Genomic DNA, 25,053 nt, shown 5'->3' on the forward strand with positions numbered 1-25,053 from the left:
AAAGAAATATACACTACCGTTCAAAAGTTTTAGAACACCTACTCATTCAAGGAGAATGCCAAGATTGTGCAAAGCTGTCATCCCGGCAAAGGTTGGCTATTTGAAGAATCTCAAATATAAAATATATTTTGATTTGTTTAACACTTTTTTGGTTACTACATGATTCATGATTGTGTTATTTCATAGTTTTGATGTCTTCACTATTATTCTACAATGTAGAAAATAGTAAAAATATATTTTTTTAAATAAAGAAAACCCTTGAAGGAGTTGGTGTTCTAAAACTTTTGACCGGTAGTGTATATTTGGCAAAATCATCAGCAGAGGTGAAAATGCGATGGAATCTCATTTAACTTAAAAAATGTATTCGGTACATGGGTATTTAACCGCAAAAGTTATTTTTATGTGCACAACATCATCACACACATCCTTTTGTCCGCAACAAGTCACTTAGATGGAAACAACATCTCTGGTGGGAAAATGTTTTTATGCAGATTTTAGAATATTCGCATGAAAATCTGTCGCCAATTGGATGGAAACCTAGCTAGTGTTAACCATTCACTTTCCAACACAACTGAAGAGATTAAATCAGAATATCATTTAAATTATAGAAAATATTAAATAGAAATAAATGTTTATTTAAAATATAATAAATCATTTTATGAATCTGTAGGCCTTCTCCGAAGGCCCTTACTGTTCGACACTGTTAAAGGAGCTGTAAAAGGGCTATTAATGAGAAATTTGGCCAAAAAAATAATCTCATTCTGTCCTGACCCAGGTTTATTCAACAAAATCAATGTCGCAAAAAAAGCATTGTGACATGTGTATGTAAATGGCAGCTATAGAGAAATGTTCTAAAGATCAACAAAATGTTTATCTGTTCGATTGGGGATTTTTCTTTGTCAAACTTTATTTATTACAACAAATGATGATAGAAGCTGTGCTTTTCGAATAAATTATGATTGTAGAATAATTTTGAAGGTACACTGGGCGTGTGATGTCATCGCGTAAACAAACTACAGTATAAAGCGCCCCCAAAGATTCTTTAGAAATTCTGTGGCTCAACTCCACATATAATTCTAAATGCCCACTGCTTGTTAAATACATTTCTTTCAACTATAAAAATGATGTTTATTTGCAGGACAAGGATTGTCTTGACTTTCAGGAATGCCTGAATTGTTTTACTGGTTGGCTGGATGTTTCATCATCCAATTATTTCAGATCTACAGGAGTGCAATGTTCACCACATGCACAGGCTGTGGCAAAACATTGGAACATGAAAACGTTACATCTGCTCCTGCCATGCCCTCTACTTCTCATCCTGAACCTCCCTAAACCTGCCACCACTCCCCCAGTGCTCTCTCCCTCTGTGTGTATGTGATTGTGTGTGTGGAGACAGGTGTGCTGGAAGCAGAGCGGATTCCCACCAGCTGCAACCTGTTCCATAATCAAGAACCCTACAAATACTCAGCCCTGCCGTTGCCAGATCGTATCCTCTACTCAGTCAGTCTGCATTTCTAGCTGTTTGTTCCTGCATAGATTTTGTTATCCTGTTGTGCCTGTTTTCCCTAGCCTCACACTGCTTTTTCTCTCCACTACAGTCCCGTCTGTTCTGACACTGGTACCCGTCTCCAGTCCCTCATCTCCTCAGTCCTGCTTCCCTGCCCTGGATCCCTGCTCTACTGCTTCATTGGATTCCGCTCCAGACCTGCTTACCCAGTTCCTAATCTCCTTGCCCCCAGCCTCAGTCTGGATTCCCTACTACCCAGCTGAGGTTCCCCTGGACTGCACCCCATCTCCTTTCCCACTTTTCAATAAATACATTGGTTACATATCCTTGTCTCCTCATCTGAGTCTGCATTTGGGTTCACCTGCTCCGCCCAGCGTTTCAGAGAATTATTAGAATATGGCAAATATATAAGTAATTTCTTGCATTCTCTCCATGCTGGCTTTTGCGGGCCACCTGAGACATGAAACATATAGATGGGAGGGCATACAGTCTGTAACCAATTTATTAATTGGCAATTTGCCTAAATGGATCATGGAAACAATTCAACCACTTCATTTTTATTCGACACTAGGTTTTTGCGAGAATTTCTTTTCTCACAATGTGACATTATGTCCAGCTGTTTTCATCAACCCAAGGCAGTTAAATGGAAACGCAACATAGCAGGCAGTTGTTGCATCTATTTTCTACTTCAGTGACGTGAGGTCGGTGGCTGGGTAGGCACTGGCTATTATCAAAGGCAGATTTACTCAACAAATATACCTTGATCAAGCCCAAGTTCACCATACAACCAGAGTGACATAAGCTATTAACAGAAATGTACAAATATTTCCACCAAATATATAAATCCCAATGTAGCCAAGATACACAAGTGATAGCCTCCGATTGTGGCATATTTCATATCATCTGACAAAATGACACACTACTCAACTCAGCCATAGGCCGATGTAGCATCCACAGTTACAACTGAGAGGTGGCACTAAAATACCAATGTGCACATTTCATCAGAATAATTTGCAATGGAAACTCCATAACCTTTCACAATGGATTTACAATTCTTCCAATGCACTGCACACTGCGCGCACAAACATTCACACAATAATATGTGAAATATTAGTACACACACTTATATAATAAATAAGGTTCTAATGACATTTCCATATCAACAATCAAAATGACCGAAAAATGCAATTCAAATCATCAAAAAAGTGTCTTATCAAAACAAAATTCTAGCTTGATAAATCAAATGCATTCAAAGGGATGTTAACCCGCAAATAGCAGAGGAAAATGCATTTAGGCCTACCTTTACTTCTAGTAAATGAAGTCCATTCTTCTGTCCTTAAAGGTAAACCTCTCAGTGTCAGCATTGTTGAAGTCACAGCAGAACCCTATGTCAATTATTTCATTCAGCATACACACAGCAGGCCCACCGTCTTGTGGAAGACGCATCCCGAGATCTCTTTTGATTCCATTTTCATAGTGACACAAAAAGTCACACACACAAACAGTAGCTAGTAGCAAAGTTCTCCCATGCAGCACACATGTAGGCAGCTCCATCCATTAGGGCATCCAGGCGGCCAGAAAGCAGAATAATCCCACGCCAGTGCAACCCCATGCAACCACGCACTTAGAATTGTTGTAGTGTATTTAGTCGCATCTATCTTGTAGAAGCCAAGGCTCGGGCCCGTATTGAGTGGCGGGAGAAGCCCCCATTCCCACTACGTCCACACAGCCAAAGAAAATGAGTGTAAAAGTCTGGGTAAAAAGTATTAATTGGTAATGACGTTTCAGACAAGTGGACAGTCCAGTACTTAGCCTTCCTGACAGCTACTGTAGCAGTATGGGAGATGGTGGCTATCTTGCCTGTCATGAATAAAGTCATGTCTTGTAGAGCTCCTGTATGCTGACTCTGTCTGGTCTAAACTTTCATTATAGTTGACGTTCCACTCTTCGAACCCACCAAACGACTCTTTACATTATTCCAACTTGGAAAATTTTTGAGGTGCAGTAGTGTCTGGTTGTTTTTGCTAGCATTGTTCAGTTCAAGGGATGAGCATGTAGACGCCCAAATGTGCAGTGTTTACCCCAGGCAATACCCCGTCTTTCTTTTTCCCAACGCGGTTAGGCATAAACCACGTCCCGTTATTCAGAGGGCGTGTCACTGATTAATAGCATGTGCCCTTGTTTTTCAAGATTGAAAAATATAATAACATAATATCGTGGACCGAGCTAGCCATTAACGTCCCTTAATGCTCAAAGACAGATTCAATGGCTGTAGCATAGCATATTCGACTGAATGATTAGCTAATAACTATTTGAGAAATTATGAATAATAAGCATATGCTTTTACCTGATAATAGACTCAATGATAATGTTACAACTTCAAAGAGCTAGTACAGAGCTAGTAACGTTAAGTAGCCTAAGTTAATTTAGCTGACCTTCAATTGAAGGAATTCAGCAATGTGAGTTCTCTGAGACATTTTTACAACTCATTGAAACTGAAAATAAATACATGGGAAAATGTTCCCAAACATCATGATAATAGGCCTGCATTACGGTAGGCAGATAAATTATTATATTATACTTTCCATCCTTACCTTGGAAGGTCACTGTCTCTGCGCTGATTGCCTGTGAGTGAGACGACCCTAGCTAGCCAATGGGAGCGTAGTAGAACGTCCCTCTGAATAACGTGGTGGAGTTTTGGCAAAATCGGTTCAATGCAACAAATTATATTACTTCTAGCCAGGCAAAGTAATGACAGGAGTCAGGAAAAGCAGCACGCATCAAATCAAAATGTATTTGTCACTTGCGCCGAATACAACAGTGAATAGTTTACAGTGCAACAGTGCAAAAAAGGCATTAGGTGAACAATAGATAAGTAAAGAAATAACAACAACAGTAAAAAGACAGTGAAAAATAACAGTAGCGAGGCTATATACAGTAGCGAGGCTATATACAGGCACTGGCTGGTTGGGCCAATTGAGGTAGTATGTAGTATGTACATTAATGTATAATTAAAGTGACTGCATATATGATAAACAGAGAGTAGTAGCAGCGTAAAATTGAGGTTGGGGGGGTCACACAATGCAAATAGTCCCGGTAGCTATTTGATTACCTGTTCAGGAGTCTTCTGGCTTGGGGGTAAAAACTGTTAAGAAGCCTTTTTGTCCTAGACCTGGCACTCCGGTACCGCTTACCATTTGACAATATTTAGGGCCTTCCCCTGACACCGCCTGGTATAGAGGTCCTGGATGGCAGGCAGATTAGCCCCAGTGATGTACTGGGCCGTACACACTACCCTCTGTAGTGCCTTGCGGTCGGAGGCCGAGCAATTGTCGTACCAGGCAGTGATGCAACCGGTCAGGATGCTCTCCATGATGCAGCTGTAGAACCTTTTGAGGATCTGATGATTTGAATGGATGGAAAGAAATGGATGAATGGCACCTTTGCTGAGGTTTTGATGCAGTTAAGCAAATTTTGAGATTTTGAGCATAAAAAAACAACAGAGCCATTGAGAAAAAAAACATTAGACATGCAAAAATAATGACAATTATTTATATAATTACATTTTAATTTGTTATTAGATTATCACAGGGTAAGCACTGCCATGCCGTGGGGCTATGTCTGTTGAAGGTGGCAGTTCTAGGGGTGAAAATCATACTTCAACTGGATCTATAAGAAGCACATACCAATAGATTGATGTTTACTCTATTGCTATTGTTCTAAATAGCAATTCAAAAGATTAATTCATTTCACTTCCGTGTATTCAATTTGCATATCTTTCCACACGATGGAGGCCTCCAGACATGACAGCTTGTAACCGTTCAAAATGGCTCATCCAGTCTTCCCAGTAAACAAGCTGTCTTGTTTGTAAGAAAACATATCGTTCAAATAAGCTTTTAATCTGTTCAAGAATGACCTCGAGGACAGCCACTGTCATAGCTCCTTATTCCAATACTCCAGAAAGCCCCTTGGATGAGCATCGTCCTCTTATTGAACACGACAATCATATTACCAACACAGCAATAGAAAGCAATAGAAATTAAATGGTAAATTGAATTCATAAAACCGAGTGAAGAGAATGTGGCTTTTCCAGCGGATAAACTTTTTTTGTTGTTGGTCAAAATCACTTACAGGAAGGTTTTTGGGGCCTGGCAGTTTGAGCTATTTTCTTTCACACTCTACTTCTTATTCATGCTGCAAGATGTCTAAACTGAGTACAGGTCATGGCGCTGTGAGCGATGCCCATCTGAAATGTAATTCCCCTGCGCTTGGAGGTGCGCTACCTCCAAATGTGGGGGAGCTTTCAACCATGGAGGTGTGAGAGACGGCCTTGACTCCAGCACACCCCACTAGCTCCTAAGGTTGAAATATAGTGTAGATAAGACTAAACTTGATCTATTGATTTTGTAAACAGCAGTAGCGATGGTTCATTTACATCATGGATGCAATGTAGATTCACTGCATAATGGTTCACCAGCCAGTCACAGAATTAATTAAGCAAATTGGTTTGTTTTCAGGGAGGGTCTGGACTTTTTGTTTTTGTTTTTAAGGGTGGAATAAAATTCTCTGACTGCATTTCATATTTGGGCAGCTTTAATATTCATGACATGTTATTATTCAAGACATCATGATAAAGGATGTGCTGCTGGGAGACATGGGTCACCAGTTCTTGAACCATAGCCTCTTCTGGAAAGAATTATGGATTCTGATATGGCTACTCAACCCAACCCAGTCCAAGTCAAAGGTCCACACAGTAAAACAGAGCATACCTAATGCCTAGATAGGATGCCTCAGTCTAGCCAGGGAGCCCTGGACCCCTGGCTTGCTTCATTATATAACCCCAGGGTATTTATGGTATGTTATCTCCTAGTATCACAGCCAAACCCAGCCTTGTCTCATAGACTACACATAACATAGTAAACGTAAATCCGTGACACTCAAATTAGAATGATGTGTTACGTTTGGCATGGTTACATAAAGCCCTATTTGGACAGGATAAGTTTTACAGGGGGGCCATGTCAGTCATTTCTAATTGGCAGGAAGGTTATTATCCCAGCCCTAAAAACTCCAAGGTCCTCTGATAATAATCCGGTGCGAATCGTCATCCCCGAATCGTCATTGTCACCACTGTGAGGGATATTACAGAGTTGAACAGGTGTTGCACCCAGTTTATTTTATTTTATTCACCTTTATTTAACCAGGTAGGCAAGTTGAGAACAAGTTCTCATTTACAATTGCGACCTGGCCAAGATAAAGCAAAGCAGTTCGACACATACAACGACACAGAGTTACACGTGGAGTAAAACAAACATACAGTCAATAATACAGTAGAAACAAGTCTATATACGATGTGAGCAAATGAGGTGAGATAAGGGAGGTAAAGGCAAAAAAAGGCCATGGTGGCAAAGTAATTACAATATAGCAAGTAAAACACTGGAATGGTAGATTTGCAGTGGAAGAATGTGCAAAGTAGAAATAAAAATAATGGGGTGCAAAGAAGCTAAACAAATAAAATAAAATATATACAGTAGGGAAAGAGGTAGTTGTTTGGGCTAAATTAAAGGTGGGCTCTGTACAGGTGCAGTAATCTGTGAGCTGCTCTGACAGCTGGTGCTTAAAGCTAGTGAGGGAGATAAGTGTTTCCAGTTTCAGAATTTTTTGTTGTTCGTTCCAGTCATTGGCAGCAGAGAACTGGAAGCGGCCAAAGAAAGAATTGGTTTTGGGGGTGACCAGAGAGATATACCTGCTGGAGCGCGTGCTACTGGTGGGTGATGCTATGGTGACCAGCGAGCTGAGATAAGGGGGGACTTTACCTAGCAGGGTCTTGTAGATGACATGGAGCCAGTGGGTTTGGCGACGAGTATGAAGCGAGGGCCAGCCAACGAGAGCGTACAGGTCACAATGGTGGGTAGTATATGGGGCTTTGGATGACAAAAAGGATGGCACTGTGATAGACTGCATCCAATTTGTTGTGTAGGGTATTGGAGGCTATTTTGTAAATGACATCGCCAAAGTCGAGGATTGGTAGGATGGTCAGTTTTACAAGGGTATGTTTGGCAGCATGCGTGAAGGATGCTTTTTTGCGAAATAGGAAGCCAATTATAGATTTAACTTTGGATTGGAGATGTTTGATGTGGGTCTGGAAGGAGAGTTTACAGTCTAACCAGTAAGGGTAAGAACATGGGAACAAATGCTTATAACAAAGTGCTACGCACGTAGCCTGCAGATGAATGATCTTTTTTCTCATATATCAACGTTCCTAGTGCCATAATTCTCTTGTAAAATATGAAGTGGACAATATTGTGCCAATTAATTGATAAATTGCCAAATATGTCAGGTAATTAAATGTCAGCATAGGTTACTGTTCATGGTTCTTATTCGTATGCATTATTATTTTGACTTTCTCCAAACTGAAGGCCATTAGGCCAGTATTAGGCTATACCTAGAAGAGCCTTCAGGCTTCCATCATAATGTTCAATTGTGAATGAGGGGAAAAAATAATTACCGGGGCAGTTTGGTCAAACTAATCCCGTCTGAATCGTCCACTGGAAAAACGGACATGCTGGGGTAATAATTACGTAACCTACGTTTTGTAGTAAAACTAGTCCCTTGCCAATAGAGCTTTAATAAGACAGAAGGTTATTTAAGACAAAAACTAAAGTCAGGGTGGAGGGGTCAGTGTGTAACGCGAACGTCTAGCAACCCAAAGGTTGCGTGTTCGAATCTCATCATGGACAACTTTAGAATTTTTATTAATTAACAATTTTGCAACTACTTACTACTTTTGTAGCTACTTTGCAACTAATTAGCATTAGCTAATGTTAGCCACCAGCTAACATTAGCATTAACCACCTAGCTAACATTAGCCACAACAAATTGTAATTCATAACATATCATACATTTTGCAAATTCAAAAACATATTGTATGAGTTGCAATTCATAACATATTCATGTCCTTAATGCAAAATGAATGATGGACATCCAGAAATGAATACACACCACACAAAATGTAACATATCATACTAATTATAGTGTCCCGGATTGACTGTGTTACGTCTACCCCCGAGTCCAGATTGCCAAACCAGATACTATAGCCAAGTAGTCTCTTCCCACAGCCACTGGAGTGCCATTAGTCTGGCAAATAGCGCTAGACTAGTTATAGCCCTAGCCATTGGTGGGAAAAGTACCCAACTGTCACACTTGAGTAAAAGTAAAGATACCTTAATAGAAAATTACTCAAGTAAAATTCCCCCAGTAAAATTCTACTTGAGTAAAAGTCTAAAAGCATTTGGTTTAAAATATACTTAAGTATCAAAGGTAAAAGTATAAATCATTTCAAATTCCTTATATTAGGCAAACCAGATGGTACCATTTTCTTGTTTGTTTAATGTACAGAAAGCCACAGGCACACTCCAACATCACTTACAAATGAAGCTGGTGTGTTTAGTGTGTCGACCAGATTTATTTTTTATTTAACTTGGCAAGTCAGTTAAGAACAAATAACTAACTACAATGACAATCACTCGGCCAAACCTGGGCCAATCACGGCCGGTTGTGCACTGAGATGCAGTGCTTTAGACCACTGCGCCACCCGGGAGCCCCAAAAATAAAGGAAAAGGAAAAAAGTAAATGTGTAAAAGTACAGATACCACAAAAAACGACTTAAGTAAAAAATACTACTTAAGTACGTTACACTACTGGCCCCAACAGGCATCTCAAATGCCACCCTCAGCGACGGACTGGTGCCCCAGCCCCAGCATAGAGCAGAACCAATTAACACTCAATTCAGCCGCTCATTTTCCTGCAGAGAGAGTGACAGGCCGGTCAGCCTGATAAGAGGCTCAGCAACATGTTATACCAGCAGCATTACCAGGCTGTTCTACAACTGGAGCTGTCACACTTATCTGTCCCAGTGCTATCTCTATGTCTAAAACTGGTGTCATCAACAGACAATTTACAGAGGTTAGAGGCTAATTATGCTAGCTAATACAACTCAGTGTATGTTTTCTGTTATCACACAATTCACAACATGTTTGGGTGTATCCAAGGGTGTAGGTAATCTATGTGTAAATTATGTAAACATTTATTAGATGTATTTCTCTAAATATTGTTAGGCTATAACACAGTGGTCAGATCAAGTTGTTGATTGGGTTTGCTTTTCTTCCGAATTCCTGGTACACAGTGAGAAAACAAGCAAATATTTGAGTCTCTTTTTCTTGGCACTTATCTCACCAAGGGAATTCACCGGAACACATAATGCAGCCTGGGACCCAAAGGCCTCTATCTCTAATCTTATTCACTTCCTCCCTCCGCCAATTGTTTTCTCTGTCTCCCTTGCTCCCCCTCTTCTCGCTCTTTTTTCCCCCTCCTCTCATTCTTTCTTTCTCTTCCTCTGTCTTGCCCTTACCCTAGTGTGAGAGAGGAAGCTACACAAAATGTCCATGTAAAGTTATTGTATTGTGTTTTACAGAGGTGGCATGAATGGGTGTTAGTCAGTGAGTGGTGACATACATGCCTTGACCTCTCATGACCTGTTCAGACAAAGACAGGCCATCCCAATCAGTCTTCTTTACTGGACAGGGCTCTGTAAAGGTCAGGAGTCAGGTATTGCAACATGCCTCATATAACACACACATACACATAGTGGACATGAGTCGGGCTCATGGTCTAGTGATGACGTAGCCCTGCTTGGACTTCAAAATCTGTGTCACTCTAGGCCCGAAAGGTCATTTACTTTTGGTCTAATGATCAATACATTGGTTTCTCCTGTGGGAGACCTGGGTTCAGATCCCTCCCGTGACAATGGTGCCCAACTTTGGACGGTTTCTCGTGGGGGAGGAGGTCAAAGAGAGCGAATGTAGTGGACATGACTCAGGCTCATTGTCTCATGCAGAGGTATTCCTGCCTGTGACTTCAAAATCAGTGTCGCCCAAGGGGAAATGTTTTCTTGGTCTAAAGATCAGATGTTGGTTTCTCCCGTGGGAGACCAAGGTTCAGATCCCGCCCGTGACACATAAACTTCATGGATTTTTAATTCAGATATTTTGTCAAATTAATGTCAAAAGATCTGATTGGTCAAAAGACCAATTAGTGAAAAAATATCAGAATTGGGCTGCCTGTGTAAAGGCAGTCTGAGGAAGTCTCAGGAAAATGTTTACCTTGTGATGATTGAGACATAAGATGTACACAGCTGATGTTCCCTTGTAAACAGTAGTGTACTGCTACTGCCCTCTAGTGACAAATTACACAAAGTCACCATCGGAGTACAATAGTAATATCTACAGTAGTGGTATTCAAAGTTTTCCAGAGGGGAACCCGTTTTTTTTTGCCAGAATTTCTGGTGACCCCATTTGCTTTTTCGCCAGAATTTCTGATGACCCCTCCCCAAATCTAATGATACAACCTTAAAATGTATACATTTATATTTCTTTTTACACCAACTAAAGAAAAAGAACATTCAATTAATTATATTTACGTCTCTCTTATCAAATTATCTTTTGTTTTATTGGTCATTTTTTGGGGGGGGGAAACCTGGCTTCCCTTGGCCTCCATGAATACCATGTATGCCAAGGGAAGCCAGGCTTCCCCAAAAAATTTACCAATAAAATAATGTATCTTTCATCTCTTTGTGTTTCATCTTTTTTTTTCAATTCGCAAGAGGCTGAATGTATCTCACCGGATCGAGCAAAACAGTGCCCCTCTGTCCCTGTATGTGTAGCCCATCTATCTGATGCTTTCTGGTCAAAAATGGTTTGAAATTGTTGTCGTCCGCAGCATTGAATGCAAGGGAAGCCAGTGAGCATTAGGCCTCCTTGATATTTTTTTTAGACAGTAATAGCCAATCAGCGTTGAGCTAAACTGAGTGAGCTCAACTGTGAATGGTCATTGTGCACCAAAAAAGTGTCAATGGAAGCCCGTTTAGATTTGGCTTCACACCAATCACATCAAGCCAAATGTCACTGACAAACCATTTTTTGTTGTGTTGTTGTCCTCCGGTGGCTAGCTATTTAAAATTGTCCCTCTCCTAAATTAGCCATGGACTGAGATAGGGATTTGGACTGACTTAATTTTTTACGTAATTCTCTGTAATGTTCAAAAAGTTATAATTATGAATCATCTGTCCATAGAACATTCTTTCAAGAGTCTTGATGATCATCCAGGTGTTTTTTGGCAAACTTGAGTCAACTTCTTGGATGACATGGATCCCATTATGCCTGGCGAAAACCAAACACTGCGTTCCACAGTAAGAACATCATACCAACGGTCCAGCATGGTGGTGGCAGTGTGATGGTTTTGGGGAGGCTTTGCTACCTCAACACCTGGACCACTTGCCTTAATAGAAGGGACCATTATGCTGCTCTGTATCAGAGTACTCTACAGGAGAATGTCAGGCCATCCGTCTGTGAGCTGAAACTGAAGCGCAGCTGGGTCATGCAGCAAGACAATTATCCCAACACACACAATCAAGTCTACATGAAAATGGCTAAAAAGCAACACATTTGAAGTTTTGGAATGGCCTAGTCAAAGTCCAGACCTAATCCCAATTGAAATGTTGTGGCAGGACTTGAAATGAGCAGTTCATGCTTCAAAACCCACAAATGTCGCCGAGTTACAGCAGTTCTGCGTGGAAGAGTGGGCCATAATTCCTCCACAGTGGCGTGAGAGGCTGATCAACAACAGGACGCGTTTGGTTGGAGTCATTGCAGCTAAAGGTGGCACAACCAGTTATAGAATGTAAGGGTGCAATTACTTTTTTCACAAATAACTAAATACTTTTTGTATTTAGTTATTTGTAAACTCAGGTTTCCATGACCTAATATTTAAGTTTGGTTGAAGATCTGATAACATTCAGTATCAAAAATATGCAAACATTTAGAAAATCAAGGAGGAGGCAAATAATTTTTCCCAGCACTGTAGGTACTGTACCAAAACACACAATATGCTCAGTTGTGATGCCATTCATACAATGTTTAATTTACGATAGGTTGCATTCCTACAATGTTGTAATACTGTTGACAGAACACCTGCTCTAAGTTCTTTAAAGGTTCCCAGAACATTTAATTAAGTTATGGGAGTTGCCCTCCCTTCCAATTGCATTGCTGGGAATTCTTTGTTGTTGTACTTCATCATCCTCAAGTCTCATTATGAATTTCACAGAATGTATGCAGCACACAACGTGCTGTAATTAGTGTGTTTATTATGTCAATGTGAGAGTCATTGCGTTGAAGCAAACACCTCCATCTTCCCTTCAGTCGAGCAAAAGCCCTATACAGTCATGCAAGAACTACTGAGCCTCTCATTAAAGTTGGTCAAGCACAGGTGGGATTCCCTTCTCTCTCAGAGTAGAGCTTCATCAGCCACGGAAGAAATACGTAGGCAGCGTCTCCTAATGTTACAAGTGGCACATTCACTCCATGAAAGGTCTGTCCATCTTGGGAGGAGTCTCCCCTCCTGACCCTTGGTAAATAGTGCTGAGTTGGCAAGCACATGGCTATCATGAACTGTGCCAGCCCAACCAATGTGTATGTCCCAAAACGTTCATTTGTGACCTCCAACCCCTTGTAGGACCACTGATTAATTATTAAAACCCCTTTCTGTTATACAGTGGGGCAAAAAAGTATTTAGTCAGCCCCCAATTGTGCAAGTTCTCCCACTTAAAAAGATGAGAGAGGCCTGTAATTTTCATCATAGGTACACTTCAACTAATACAGACAAAATGAGAAAAAAAATCCAGAAAATCCCATTGTAGGATTTTTTATGAATTTATTTGGAAATTATGGTGGAAAATAAGTATTATTTTCCAACTTATCTACAATGGCCAAACCCGGACGACGCTGGGCCAATTGTGTGCCGCCCTATGGGACTCCCAATCACGGCCGGATGTGATATAGCCTGGAATAAAACCAGGGACTGTAGTGACGCCTCTTGCTCCGAGATGCAGTGCCTTAGACCGCTGCATCCATGTGTGTGTGTTAACTATTTAACTGTACTATAATGCTTAAAAGGCCACAAAAATTGTAAATATCGGTTCTCTGTATATTTATTTTTTGCAAGGAAAATATCGGATACCGGTATGTAATATCGGTGCATCACTAATTTGTTTAACACCTTTTTGGTTACTACATGATTCCATGTGTGTTATTTCATAGTATTGATGTCTTCACTATTATTCTACAATGTAGAAAATAGTAAAAATAATGAAAAACCCTTGAATGAGTTGGTGTGTCCAAACTTTTGACTGTTACTGTACTTGTAATTTCTATTGATACATATAGTAAAATTATAAATAATTTCAAATTCCTTATATTAAGCAAACCAGATGGCACTTTTTCTTGTTTTTTTATTTTATTTACTGATAGCCAGGGGCACACTCCAACACTCAGACATAATTTACAAATGAAGCATGAGTGTTTAGTGAGTCTGCAGATCAGTGGCAGTAGGGATGAGGGACGTTCCTTCATAGGTGTGTGAATTGGACCATTTTCCTATCCTGACAAGCATTTAAAATGTAACGAGTACATTTGGGTGTCAGGAAAAATACATGTAGTGAAGGAAAAGTTATCAAAAATATAAATAGTTAACTACAGATACCCCCTAAAAAACAACTTAATTAGTACTTGAAAGTATTTGTACTTAAGTACTTTACACCACTGCAAATAAGTACGTTTTTCTGACATTAGCATATGTTTCAAGTTTAGCATAATGCTCCATTGATGTTCACGGTATATACATTTTACCTTGCCTTGGAGGTCCTCAGAACATTTCAAGAACATTTAGAAAATGTTATTTTATATTTTACCTAATATTATCACAACATTCTCAGCATACAAATGTGGAGCTCCTTAAAGCGTAAGAAAGCAGATTGGAATACATCCCCATTGGAATACATCCCCATTATGTTTCTCTCCATATTTAATGGCAATTCGCATTTTGAAGGTGATCTAGAGACACATGGCATTATAATTAAATTCATAGGACATTTGAACAGCATTTAATCATACAAACACAACCAGGGCCGGATTAAGAAATCATTGGCCCTGGGGCTTTGATGGCCGATGTGCTCCTGTTGGCAATAGCCTATCTCACAATGAGCTACTTAGAAAAACAGTACTGCTCTTCGCCAGAAATTGGGAGTTGTTGAGATTTTTTTTCTTCTATTGGGTCTTCAATTATATTTAGAAAATAGCAAAAGGCAAACAGACAGCCCCAACCAAGCATGAAAATATAATCCATAGATGATAGTTCCCATTCAAATCAGGACTGACAGCTATTGCTAGTGAACCCATGAGTTTAACACAAAAAAATGCCAGGGTAAGAGTTTCCAAAATCCAACTATGGATTATGCCTATTTTTGTTAGTTTGTTTGCCACTTGAGCCCGACTCACACAATTGACCAGTCACATGTATTTATTATGCAGTATATGCAGCATTTTTAATTAATCCATTTCCCAATCAAGGCATGGCCCCCCCAGTTACCCACGTGGGCCCCCTACCTCCTCTCCTCTTCCCATCTGATGAGTAGCAGTGCAGCAGCAGCAGGCTGGCTACACTCGTTGAGAGTGGGCTCCTGAAACCTCCTGTAGTTGGCGGTTGTAGTGTAAGAAAAAAATATGTATATGATATGTTGTTGTTTTTGCCTATTGGGCCCCCCACGGTCCCGGTAAGCCTCTACATTAATCCGGAGCTGAACACTATATTCTTTACACTTCATATGTTGACATTCTGCACATTATTTCCTTCATAGGATATTTGAACAGCATTTAATCATACAGACACAACCACATTTGTTACACTTCATGTGTTGACAATCTGTACATTATTTAACTCATAGGACATTTGAACATCATTTAAATCATACAAACACAACCATAGTTGTTATACTTTATATATTGACAATCTGCACATTTGGGGTTTGTACCTGCAATGTTTTGTTTCCAAGCCAGGTATTTTATCCTCCTCGCCACCAGGGAAGCTCACTTACATCTTTTTTTCTGTATATAGCCATGCCAGTATATGGTCAATCAGGATTTCCATGCTTCCTGTTTAAACTTCTGACACATAACTAACCCAGGGAAATACTGGTAACTGGACCCGATTCAAGGCAAACCTTGACCTAGAAAAAACTATCGTCCTACATCGAATCTCCCATTCCTCTCCAAAAGAAATTAAAAAGCTGTTGCACAGCAACCCACTGCCTTCCTGAAGACAAACAATGTATACGAAACGCTTCAGTCTGGTTTTAGACCCCATCATAACACTGAGACTGCACTTGTGAAGGTGGTAAATTATCTTTTAATGGAGTCAGACTGAGGCTCTGCATCTGTCCTCGTGCTCCTAGACTTTGGTGTTGCTTTTGATACCATCGATCACCTCATTCTTTTGGAGAGATTGGAAACGCAAATTGGCCTACACGGACAAGTTCTGGCCTGGTTTAGATCTTATCTGTCAGAAAGATATGTTTGTCTCTGTGGATGGTTTGTCCTCTGACAAATCAACTGTAAATTTCGGTGTTCCACAAGGCTCCGTTTTAGGACCACTATTGTTTTCACTATATATTTTACCTCTTGGTGATGTCATTTGGAAACATAATGTTAATTTTCACTGCTATGCGGATGACACACAGCTGTACATTTCGATGAAACATGGTGAAGCTCAAAATTGCCTGTTTCAAGGACAGCTTTTTTCCATCTACGTAACAGAAACTTTCCAAAAATGATGCAGAAAAATTAATCCATGCTTTGTCACTTCTAGGTTAGACTACTGCAATGCTCTACTTTTCGGCTACCCGGATAAAGCACTAAATAAACTTCCGTTAGTGCTAAACACGGCTGCTAGAATCTTGACTTGAAACAAAAAATGTGATCATATTACTCCAGTGCTAGCCTATACACTGGCTTCCTGTTAACTTCTTAAGGGCCGGGGGCAGTGTTCGGAAATTCGGATGACTGACGTGCCCAAGGTAAACTGCCTATTACTCAGGCCCAGAAGCTAGGATATGCATATAATTGGTAGTATTGGATAGAAAACACTGTTAAAATAATGTCTGTGGGTATAACAGAACTGATATGGCAGGTGAAAACCTGAGGAGAATCCATCCAAAGACCTCCCAGTTTGCAGTTCCTATGGCTTCCACTAGATGCCAACAGTCTTTAGAAGGGGTTTCAGGCTTGTTTTTTGAAAACTGAGCTAGAATTTGTAGTTTTTCTTGGTGGATCTCATTTTGACTGTAATGTTGTGGCGCGAGTGGATGAGGATGCGCACTTCGTTATTTATCTCCGGTTATTTATCTTCGGTAATGAACATACTATTCTCTGTCTTAAATTTGATCATTTATTTACATATTCGGGTACCTGAGGATTGATTAGAAACGTTGTTTGACTTGTTTGGACAACGTTTATTAGTAACTTTTGGGATTCTTTGTATGCATGTTGAACTAGTGGAACGGGTGGATTACTGAATCAAACGCGCCAACTAAACTGACTTTTGTGGGATATAAAGAAAGACTTTATTGAACAAAATGACCATTTCATGTGTAGCTGGGACCCTTGGGATTGCAAACAGAGGAAGATCTTCAAAGGTAAGTGATTTATTTTATTGCTTTTTAATGCTTTTGTGTGTGGGGCGATGTCCTCAGATAAACGCATGGTATGCTTTTGCCGTAAAGCCTTTTTGAAATCTGACAAAGCGGCTGGATTAACAAGAAGTTAAGCTTTTAAATGATTTCGGACACTTGTATGTTCATGAATGTTTAATATGACAATTTTGTAACTTGAATTTGGCGCGCTCCAGCTTCACCAAATCGATTAACGGGATCTGTGCGCTAATTAAGGCAAGGGCTAATTTCAAGGTTTTACTGCTAACCTACAAAGCATTAAATGGGCTTGCTCCTACCTATCTTTCCGATTTGGTCCTGCCGTACATACCTACACGTACGCTACGGTCACAAGACGCAGGCCTCCTAATTGTCCCTAGAATTTCTAAGCAAACAGCTGGAGGTAGGGCTTTCTCCTATACTGTAGAGCTCCATTTTTATGAAATGGTCTGCCTATCCATGTGAGAGACGCAGACTTGGTCTCAACCTTTAAGTCTTTATTGAAGACTCAACTCTTCAGTAGGTCCTATGATTGAGTGTAGTCTGGCCCAGGAGTGTGAAGGTGAACGGAAAGGCACTGGAGCAACAAGCCGCCCTTGCTGTCTCTGCCTGGCCGGTTCCCCACTCTCCACTGGGATTCTCTGCCTCTAACCCTATTACAGGGGCTGAGTCACTGGCTTACTGGTGCTCTCCCATGACGTCCCTAGGAGGGGTGCATCACTTGAGTGGGTTGAGTCACTGACGTGATCTTCCTGTCTGGGTTGGCGCCACCCCTTGGGTTGTGCCGTGGCGGAGATCTTTGTGGGCTATACTCGGCCTTGTCTCAGGATGGTAAGTTGGTGGTTGAAGATATCCCTCTAGTGGTGTGGGGGCTGTGCTTTGGCAAAGTGGGTGGGGTTATATCCTGCCTGTTTGGCCCTGTCCTGGGGTATCGTCAGACGGGGACACAGTGTCTCCCGACCCCTCCTGTCTCAGCCTCCAGTATTTATGCTGCAGTAGTTTATGTGTCGGGGGGCTAGGGTCAGTCTGTTATATCTGGAGTATTTCTCCTGTCTTGTCCAGTGTCCTGTGTGAATGTAAGTATGCGCTCTCTAATTCTTTCTCTCTTTCTTTCTCTTTCTTTCTTTCTTTCTCTCAGAGGACCTGAGCCCTAGGACCATGCCTCAGGACCTGGCCTGATGACTCCTTGCTGTCCCCAGTCCACCTGGCCGTGCTGCTGCTCCAGTTTCAACTGTTCTGCCAGCGGCTATGGAACCTTGAACTGTTCACTGGACATGCTACCTGTCCCAGCCCTGCTGTTTTGAACCAAAGCAAATACTGTTTTGGTATAAGCAGAGCCATAATCGACTAGAATCTTTCAAGGCCTGAATTCAATAGACCCACTTTAGAATCCATCGTGTCCTGTTTTCATGACTCACATTAGTAAGACATTGTTAGTTTGAGGATCACTGGATCAAGTAATAAACAGACAGAATGACTCGTGGATAGATTTAATGCCAAAGTGTGAAAGCGGCAGGGGCATCAACTTAATTCAGGCCAGGAATTAATGCTCTGTACTCCTGGGGTGAGAGAGACTGATTAAAGCTGTAATATCTATGACAGAACCCAGTCCCTGGTCTGGCTATAGCTCCCAAACAGAACATTTAAAACGTAGCATGTTACTATGCACATTTCTTGTCTGCCAGACTAATTCAATGGATAGATAATTCAATGGATAAATAGTAGTTCCTGATTGTGGACTACATAAAACAGCGGGCCGAGCATGCCCCCATCCACATCAATGGAGCTGTAGTGGAGCGGGTCAGGAGCTTCAAGTTCCTCAGTGTCCACATCACCAAGGAATTAACATGGTCCATACACACCAACACAGTAGTGAAGAAGACATGACAACGCCTCTTCCCCCTCAGGAGGCTGAAAAGATTTTGCATGGGCCCTCAGATCCACAAAAAGTTATACAGCTGCACCATTGAGAGCATCTTGACTGGCTTCATCACCACTTGGTATGGCAACTGCTTGGCATCCGACCAGGTGCTACAGAGTGTAGTGTGTACGGCCCAGTCCATCACTGGGTCCGAGCTCCCTGCCATCCAGGACCTCTATACCAGGCGGTGTCAGAGGAAGGCCCTAAAATCTGTCAAAGACTCCAGCCACCCAAGTCACATACTTTTCTCTGCTACCGCACGACAAGCAGCACCGACAGGACACTAAACAGCTTCTATCCCCAAACCATAAGACTACTAATAGTTAACCAAATAGCTACCCGGACAATCTGCATTGACCCTCTTTGCGCTAACTCTCTCATCACAAATGCTGCTGCTACTGTTTATTATCTATCCTGTTGCCTAGTAACTTCACCCCTACCTATACATACCCCTGCACATCGACTTGGTACTGGTACCTTGTGTATATAGCCAAGTTATCGTTACTCATTGTGTATTTATTCCTTGTTTCTATATTTTTCTCTCTGCATTGTTGGGAAGAGCCCATAAGTAAGCATTTCACTGTTAGTCTACACCTGTGGTTCACAAAGCATGTGACAAATAACATTTGATTTGATTTGAGACAGTCCATTCAGTAGACTACTTCAGCCCTAGAAAGACTTTGGGATCTAGAGGGGGCAGGTTTGGTGGTGCTGGGAAACCTGGGGCTGACTTATAATCCTTTAACTCTTACTGAAGGGCATACCTTCATCGTACTCATCATCATTATCGTCGTTCATGGCAGCAGGGCACTTGCTCAGATATCTCCTGCGAGAGGAGACATCGAAAAGGGTTAGGGTTCTGGCTGAGGCTAGGGTCAGGGTTGAACAGGGATGTGAACATTAAGCTAGGGTTAGGCTTGTGGTTAATGTTGGTATCCTTTAGCTCATGTTGATTTAGCTTGCCTGGTGCAATGGAACCAATGGAATATTCCCAAAAGTGCAACTGCAAACCCTGCCCGTCTGTCAAATTCACTGGCCAAAGTATTTGAAAGACAAGTACTTTTTGAAGCCGGACGTGTTAATGTTATGGGGCCAGAGGACATGGGTGTGCTAATGGGGTCCGTGCTGCCCAGAGCCTCATCACAGTTAGGGCTGATTAGCCAGCGCTGCTAATAGATTACTACCATTAATAGGAGCATGAGAAACAGAAGGAGCTAAATGGATATCGATGGAATAGAGAAAATTAAATGAAAAAAAAACAGGGTAACATACAGGACAAAATATTCAAACAAAAACATCCATAGTCAAGTGTGCACAAGTAGAGCATTGGTAATAAATAGGAGGAAACCTTTTAAATTGGCATCATTCACACTGTCCATAATAGACTGCAATTTGAAAATCCAGGCTAGCAGATTAGGAACCTGGAAGTGTTCCATTGAAGTCTATAGAAAACAGTGCTTTTAAATAAGCAGACACAGTACCTGCATGACCGTAGCAGTATCTCATCTTTCCTCTACTGCAGCATCTTCTATCTCTTCTCGGCTGACTTGGAGAAGCGGCAGCACCTGAGCTCCAAAGTCCTCCACCTCAGGGGTCACAACCTTTGAAGTCCCGCTGGCCCCACCCACATCCTCTGGGGAGAGGCTGACCTGGGAGACTATGCGATCCACAGGCTGGAGAGGAAGAGGAGCAAAGCAGACCTTTTAGGGACTATCCTGGAAGTTGGGTCTGTCCAAATTTACTGTTGAAGTCAGGCATCCCACTCAAAACATTTTATAAGCAATTTGTGATATTGGCTCATAGGAAGAATTGACCCTGAATTCTGTTTCAGTACTTCCCTTTGTTAATCTACCATCCAAGAAGACACATAAGCTCACATAAGCAGACACAAACATCTTATGAAGAGGTGGAGATGTGGGACTGACCTGTGTGAGAAAGGGTTTGTGGTGGGACTGGGACTGGGACTGGATTGACCTGTGTGGGGAAAGGCACCACGATTCGTCCCACCAGGAAGTTGTCAGTGGTGACCTCTACAGAGGGGTCAGCTGCAGGTCCTGGAGCACCAGATGGTAGGGAACCCAAGGAAACATCTGCCGATCTGATGGTCCTAAAGATATTGTGATACCATTCACCCCCCCTCTCACTAAGTGCACAGGGCACTGGAAGCACACAAGTCATGGATCAATGGACCATGGCATTAAGCTGGGATGAGAAATTGGGCGGCCAGCTTGCAATGCGAGAACCTTGTAAGGGTGAAATACATGTAAGTTCAAGCTCATAGAATAGTCATGAGAGATATACTTTCTACACTGTATTCGGGTGTCTTGTGTTTAGAGAAAAGCCTGAAGAGTCGCTAACTGTTTCAGCGTAACCGCTGAGGGGATGTCTATCTGCATATTGTATGGGTGTTACTTTCGCGCAGGCTCTTAGCCCAACAGATACTAAGGCCTGATGCAGAAAACAACAACAAAACTAGTAGGGACTACTGATGTAATTTATTTTCATAGGAACATTAACATTGATGAGGAAGCCAAACTGTTGATTAATGTATCCTTTCCCAGTTAAATAAAATGCATACATACGTAAATGGAGTAGTTCTGACAGCTAGGAGAGAAATGAAGATACTGGATGAGTTTTGGGGCATCACTGTCAAAGTGGAAAAAGTGGTTGTGCTGGTTGAGGTGTTGCCGTGCCTTGGGCCCGGGGCCTCCAGGGCCCATGTTATCCTCCAGCAGGGGCTCCCTCTGCATCTTCTCTCTCTCCCTTCCGGCCCCCTCACTGATGTTAAGAGACATATGGCATGTGGGACACGACGTGTACTGCTCCGACCAAGAGCGCGGGCAGGAGCTGGGCACACAAAGGCATTTATATATTCTACATATATTCTACATTTACAATACCAGTCAAAGGTTTGGACACACCTTCTCATTCAAGGGTTTTTCTTTATTTTTACTATTTTCTACACTGTAAAATAATAGTGAAGACATCAAAACTATGAAATAACACATATGGAATGATGTAGTAACCAAACAAGTGTTAAACAAATCCAAATATATTTTATATTCTTCAAAGTAGCCAACCTTTGCCTTGATGACAGCTTGCACACTCCTGGCATTCTCTCAACCAGCTTTATGAGGAATGCTTTTCCAACAGTCTTCAAGTAGTTCCAACATATGCTGAGCACTTGTTGGCTGGTTTTCCTTCACTCTGCAGTTCAACTCATCCCAAACTATCTCAATTGGGTTGAGGTCGGGGGATTGTGAAGGTCAGGTCATCTGATGCAGCACTCCATCATTCTCCTTCTTGGTCAAATAGCCCTTACACAGCCTGGAGGTGTGTTTTGGATCATTGTCCTATTGAAAAACAAATGATAGTCCCACTAAGTGCAAACCAGATGGGATGGCGTATCGCTGCAGAATGCTGTGGTAGCCATGCTGGTGAAGTGTGCCTTGAATTCTAAATAAATCCCTGACAGTGTCACCAGAAAAGTACCCCCACACCATCACACCTCCTCCTCCATGCTCCACTTTGGGAACCACACATGCAGAGATCATCCGTTCACCTACTCCGTGTCTCACAAAGACACGGCGGTTGGAACCAAAAATCTCAAATTTGGAATCATCAGACCAAAGGACATATTTCCACAGGTCTAATGTCCATTGCTTGTGTTTCTTGGCCCAAGTAAGTCTCTTCTTCTTATTGGTGTCCTTTAGTAGTGTTTTTGTTTTTGCAGCCATTTGACCATGAAGGCCTGATTCATACAGTCTCCTCTGAACAGTTGATGTTGAGATGTGTCTGTTACTTAAACTCTGTGAAGCATTTATTTGGGCTGGAATTCTGAGGCTGGTAACTCCTAATGAATTTATTGTCTGCAGCAGTGGTAACTCTGGGTCTTCCTTTCCTGTGGCGGTCCTCATGAGAGACAGTTTCATCATAACGATTGATGTTTTTTGCGACTGCCCTTGAAGAAACTTTAAAAGGTCTTGAAATGTTCTGGATTGACATGACCTTGATGGACTGTCGTTTCTCTTTGCTTATTTGAGCTGTTCTTGCCTTAATATGGCCTTGGTCTTTTACCAAATAGGGCTATGTTCTGTATACCAACCCTACATTGTCACAACACAACTGTTTGGCTCAAACGCATTAAGAAGGAAAGAAATTCCACAAATTAACTTTTAACAAGGTACACTTGTTAATTAAAATGCATTCCAGGTGACTACCTCATGATGCTGGTTGAGAGAATGCCAAGAGTCTGCAAAGCTGTCATCAAGGCAAAGTTTGGCTACTTTGAAGAATCTCAAATATAAAATATATTTTGATTAGTTTAATACTTTTTTGGTTACTACATGATTCCATGTGTGTTATTTCATAGTTTTGATGTCTTCACTGTTATTCTACAATGTAGAAAATAGTAAAAAAGAAAGAAAGAAAAACCCTAGAATGAGTAGGTTTGTCCAGAATTTTGACTGGTACTGTGTATATTATACATTTATATAGCACTTCCACATTGGATGGTGGAGGACTCACATCATTCATTCACTATCAGTTGATGCCCACCAGCCCAAAATATTTTACCCAGCCATTTAAACATCAATATATACATATCCAACAGCCTTTGCAAACGAAAACAGATAGATGTTGCGGTTGTTCAAATGTGCACGGCGGTGGAGGAAAAATTGTTACAGTTTACAGACAGCTGCTCACTTGTGGAAGAGATATCCAAACGGTAGCTTGCGTTCTGTAGTCATGGAGTCCCAGCAGATAGCACAGTCATCATTGTTGGCTACAAGCTCATCAGAGGTGGTCACGGCAAACCTGCAATCAACCAATCAGCAACATATTTAGACAAACAACACTCTGTCCAATTTCTTCTTAGATCACGGAAATCCGTTTTCTGCTTCCATTTTGCCTTCAAATGTGCCTCAGAGCACAGATAGACACCGTATAAAAGGTAATTGAAACACGTACTGTAGGCTACATACGTACTGCCACGCTCTTTGAAGACGGATAAAGCTAGCGGATTGAGCAACAAACCGGGCCTCTCCATGTTGTGGATGACGCGGAGGTAGTTCTTGTGGCGACGGACTTCGTCAAGCAGGTAGCGTAGCTGCAACGGAGATCACAACGCTAGCCATGGAGATACAGATGGCACCCAACAGCTGAGAGGTTGGAGGGGTAAGAAGGGGAGAGAAAGAAGACCTTACGGTTACAACAAGAAGGGACCTAAAGATGGAAGGACCTTAGCAACAACGCTAGTAATGCAAATAGTAATAACAGATGTGACAGAACGTCTGAGGACGGGGGTTTTGAACTGTGGATGTGGTGCGTGGAGGTCCAGCCCCAGCAGAGCCAGCTCCATCACAAATTCAGTGGAGTAGATGTATGATACCTTACTCTAGTCCCCTCATGGTTCAGGTCCCACAGGTGGATAGAGTACCTGGAGGGAGCAGGAACATGTGGTTCCGTGCGTGTGTGTGTGTGTGTGTGTGTGTGTGTGTGTGTGTACCCTTTTCAGATGTACCACCAGTTGGTAATGGGTTCGTACAAGATATGCATTATTTTGGTAATTGCCAGCACAATCACTTACCGGATAATGACATGTCCAGTTCTAATGGACACCAGTACTTACTGAAAGGAAACATGAGAAAACAATGAAAGCAGGGAGCATCATCAGATAAGTTGATGCTGTACACATAAAACATAGAGAAGCACTTCACTAAACATGTTGATCCATATACATTAGAGCAACAAAGGTAAGAGGATCCAACAGAATTTTTAAAGTTGTCTCTACATTAAAACGCGTCGGAAACCACCCGGTAACCATTTTGTCATTGATAAGCACCTACATTTAAACACAGTGGCTGTACATTTACATTCTATACAGTGCATTTCGGAAAGTATTCAGACCCCTTAACTTTTTCCACATTTTGTTAAGTTACAGCCTTATTCTAAAATGGATTAAGTTGTCCCCCCACCCCCTCAATCTACACACAATACCCTCTAATGACAAGGCAAAACTGTTTTTTTAGACAT

At 41.5% G+C, this 25,053-nt stretch overlaps 1 long non-coding RNA gene across 1 annotated transcript; it reads right to left on the reverse strand.

The window, feature by feature from the left end:
• Positions 1-21,007: 21,007 nt before the first annotated feature.
• Positions 21,008-24,271, reverse strand: LOC112252628. Its single transcript, XR_002953867.2, has 3 exons — positions 23,989-24,271; positions 23,725-23,835; positions 21,008-21,867 (listed from the first exon to the last, which is right to left on the reverse strand). It is a non-coding gene; the product is annotated as an uncharacterized LOC112252628 (long non-coding RNA).
• Between the last annotated feature and the right edge of the window lie 782 nt (positions 24,272-25,053).

Source organism: Oncorhynchus tshawytscha, linkage group LG06, assembly GCF_018296145.1.
Source record: "Oncorhynchus tshawytscha isolate Ot180627B linkage group LG06, Otsh_v2.0, whole genome shotgun sequence".
Taxonomy (NCBI): domain Eukaryota; kingdom Metazoa; phylum Chordata; class Actinopteri; order Salmoniformes; family Salmonidae; genus Oncorhynchus; species Oncorhynchus tshawytscha.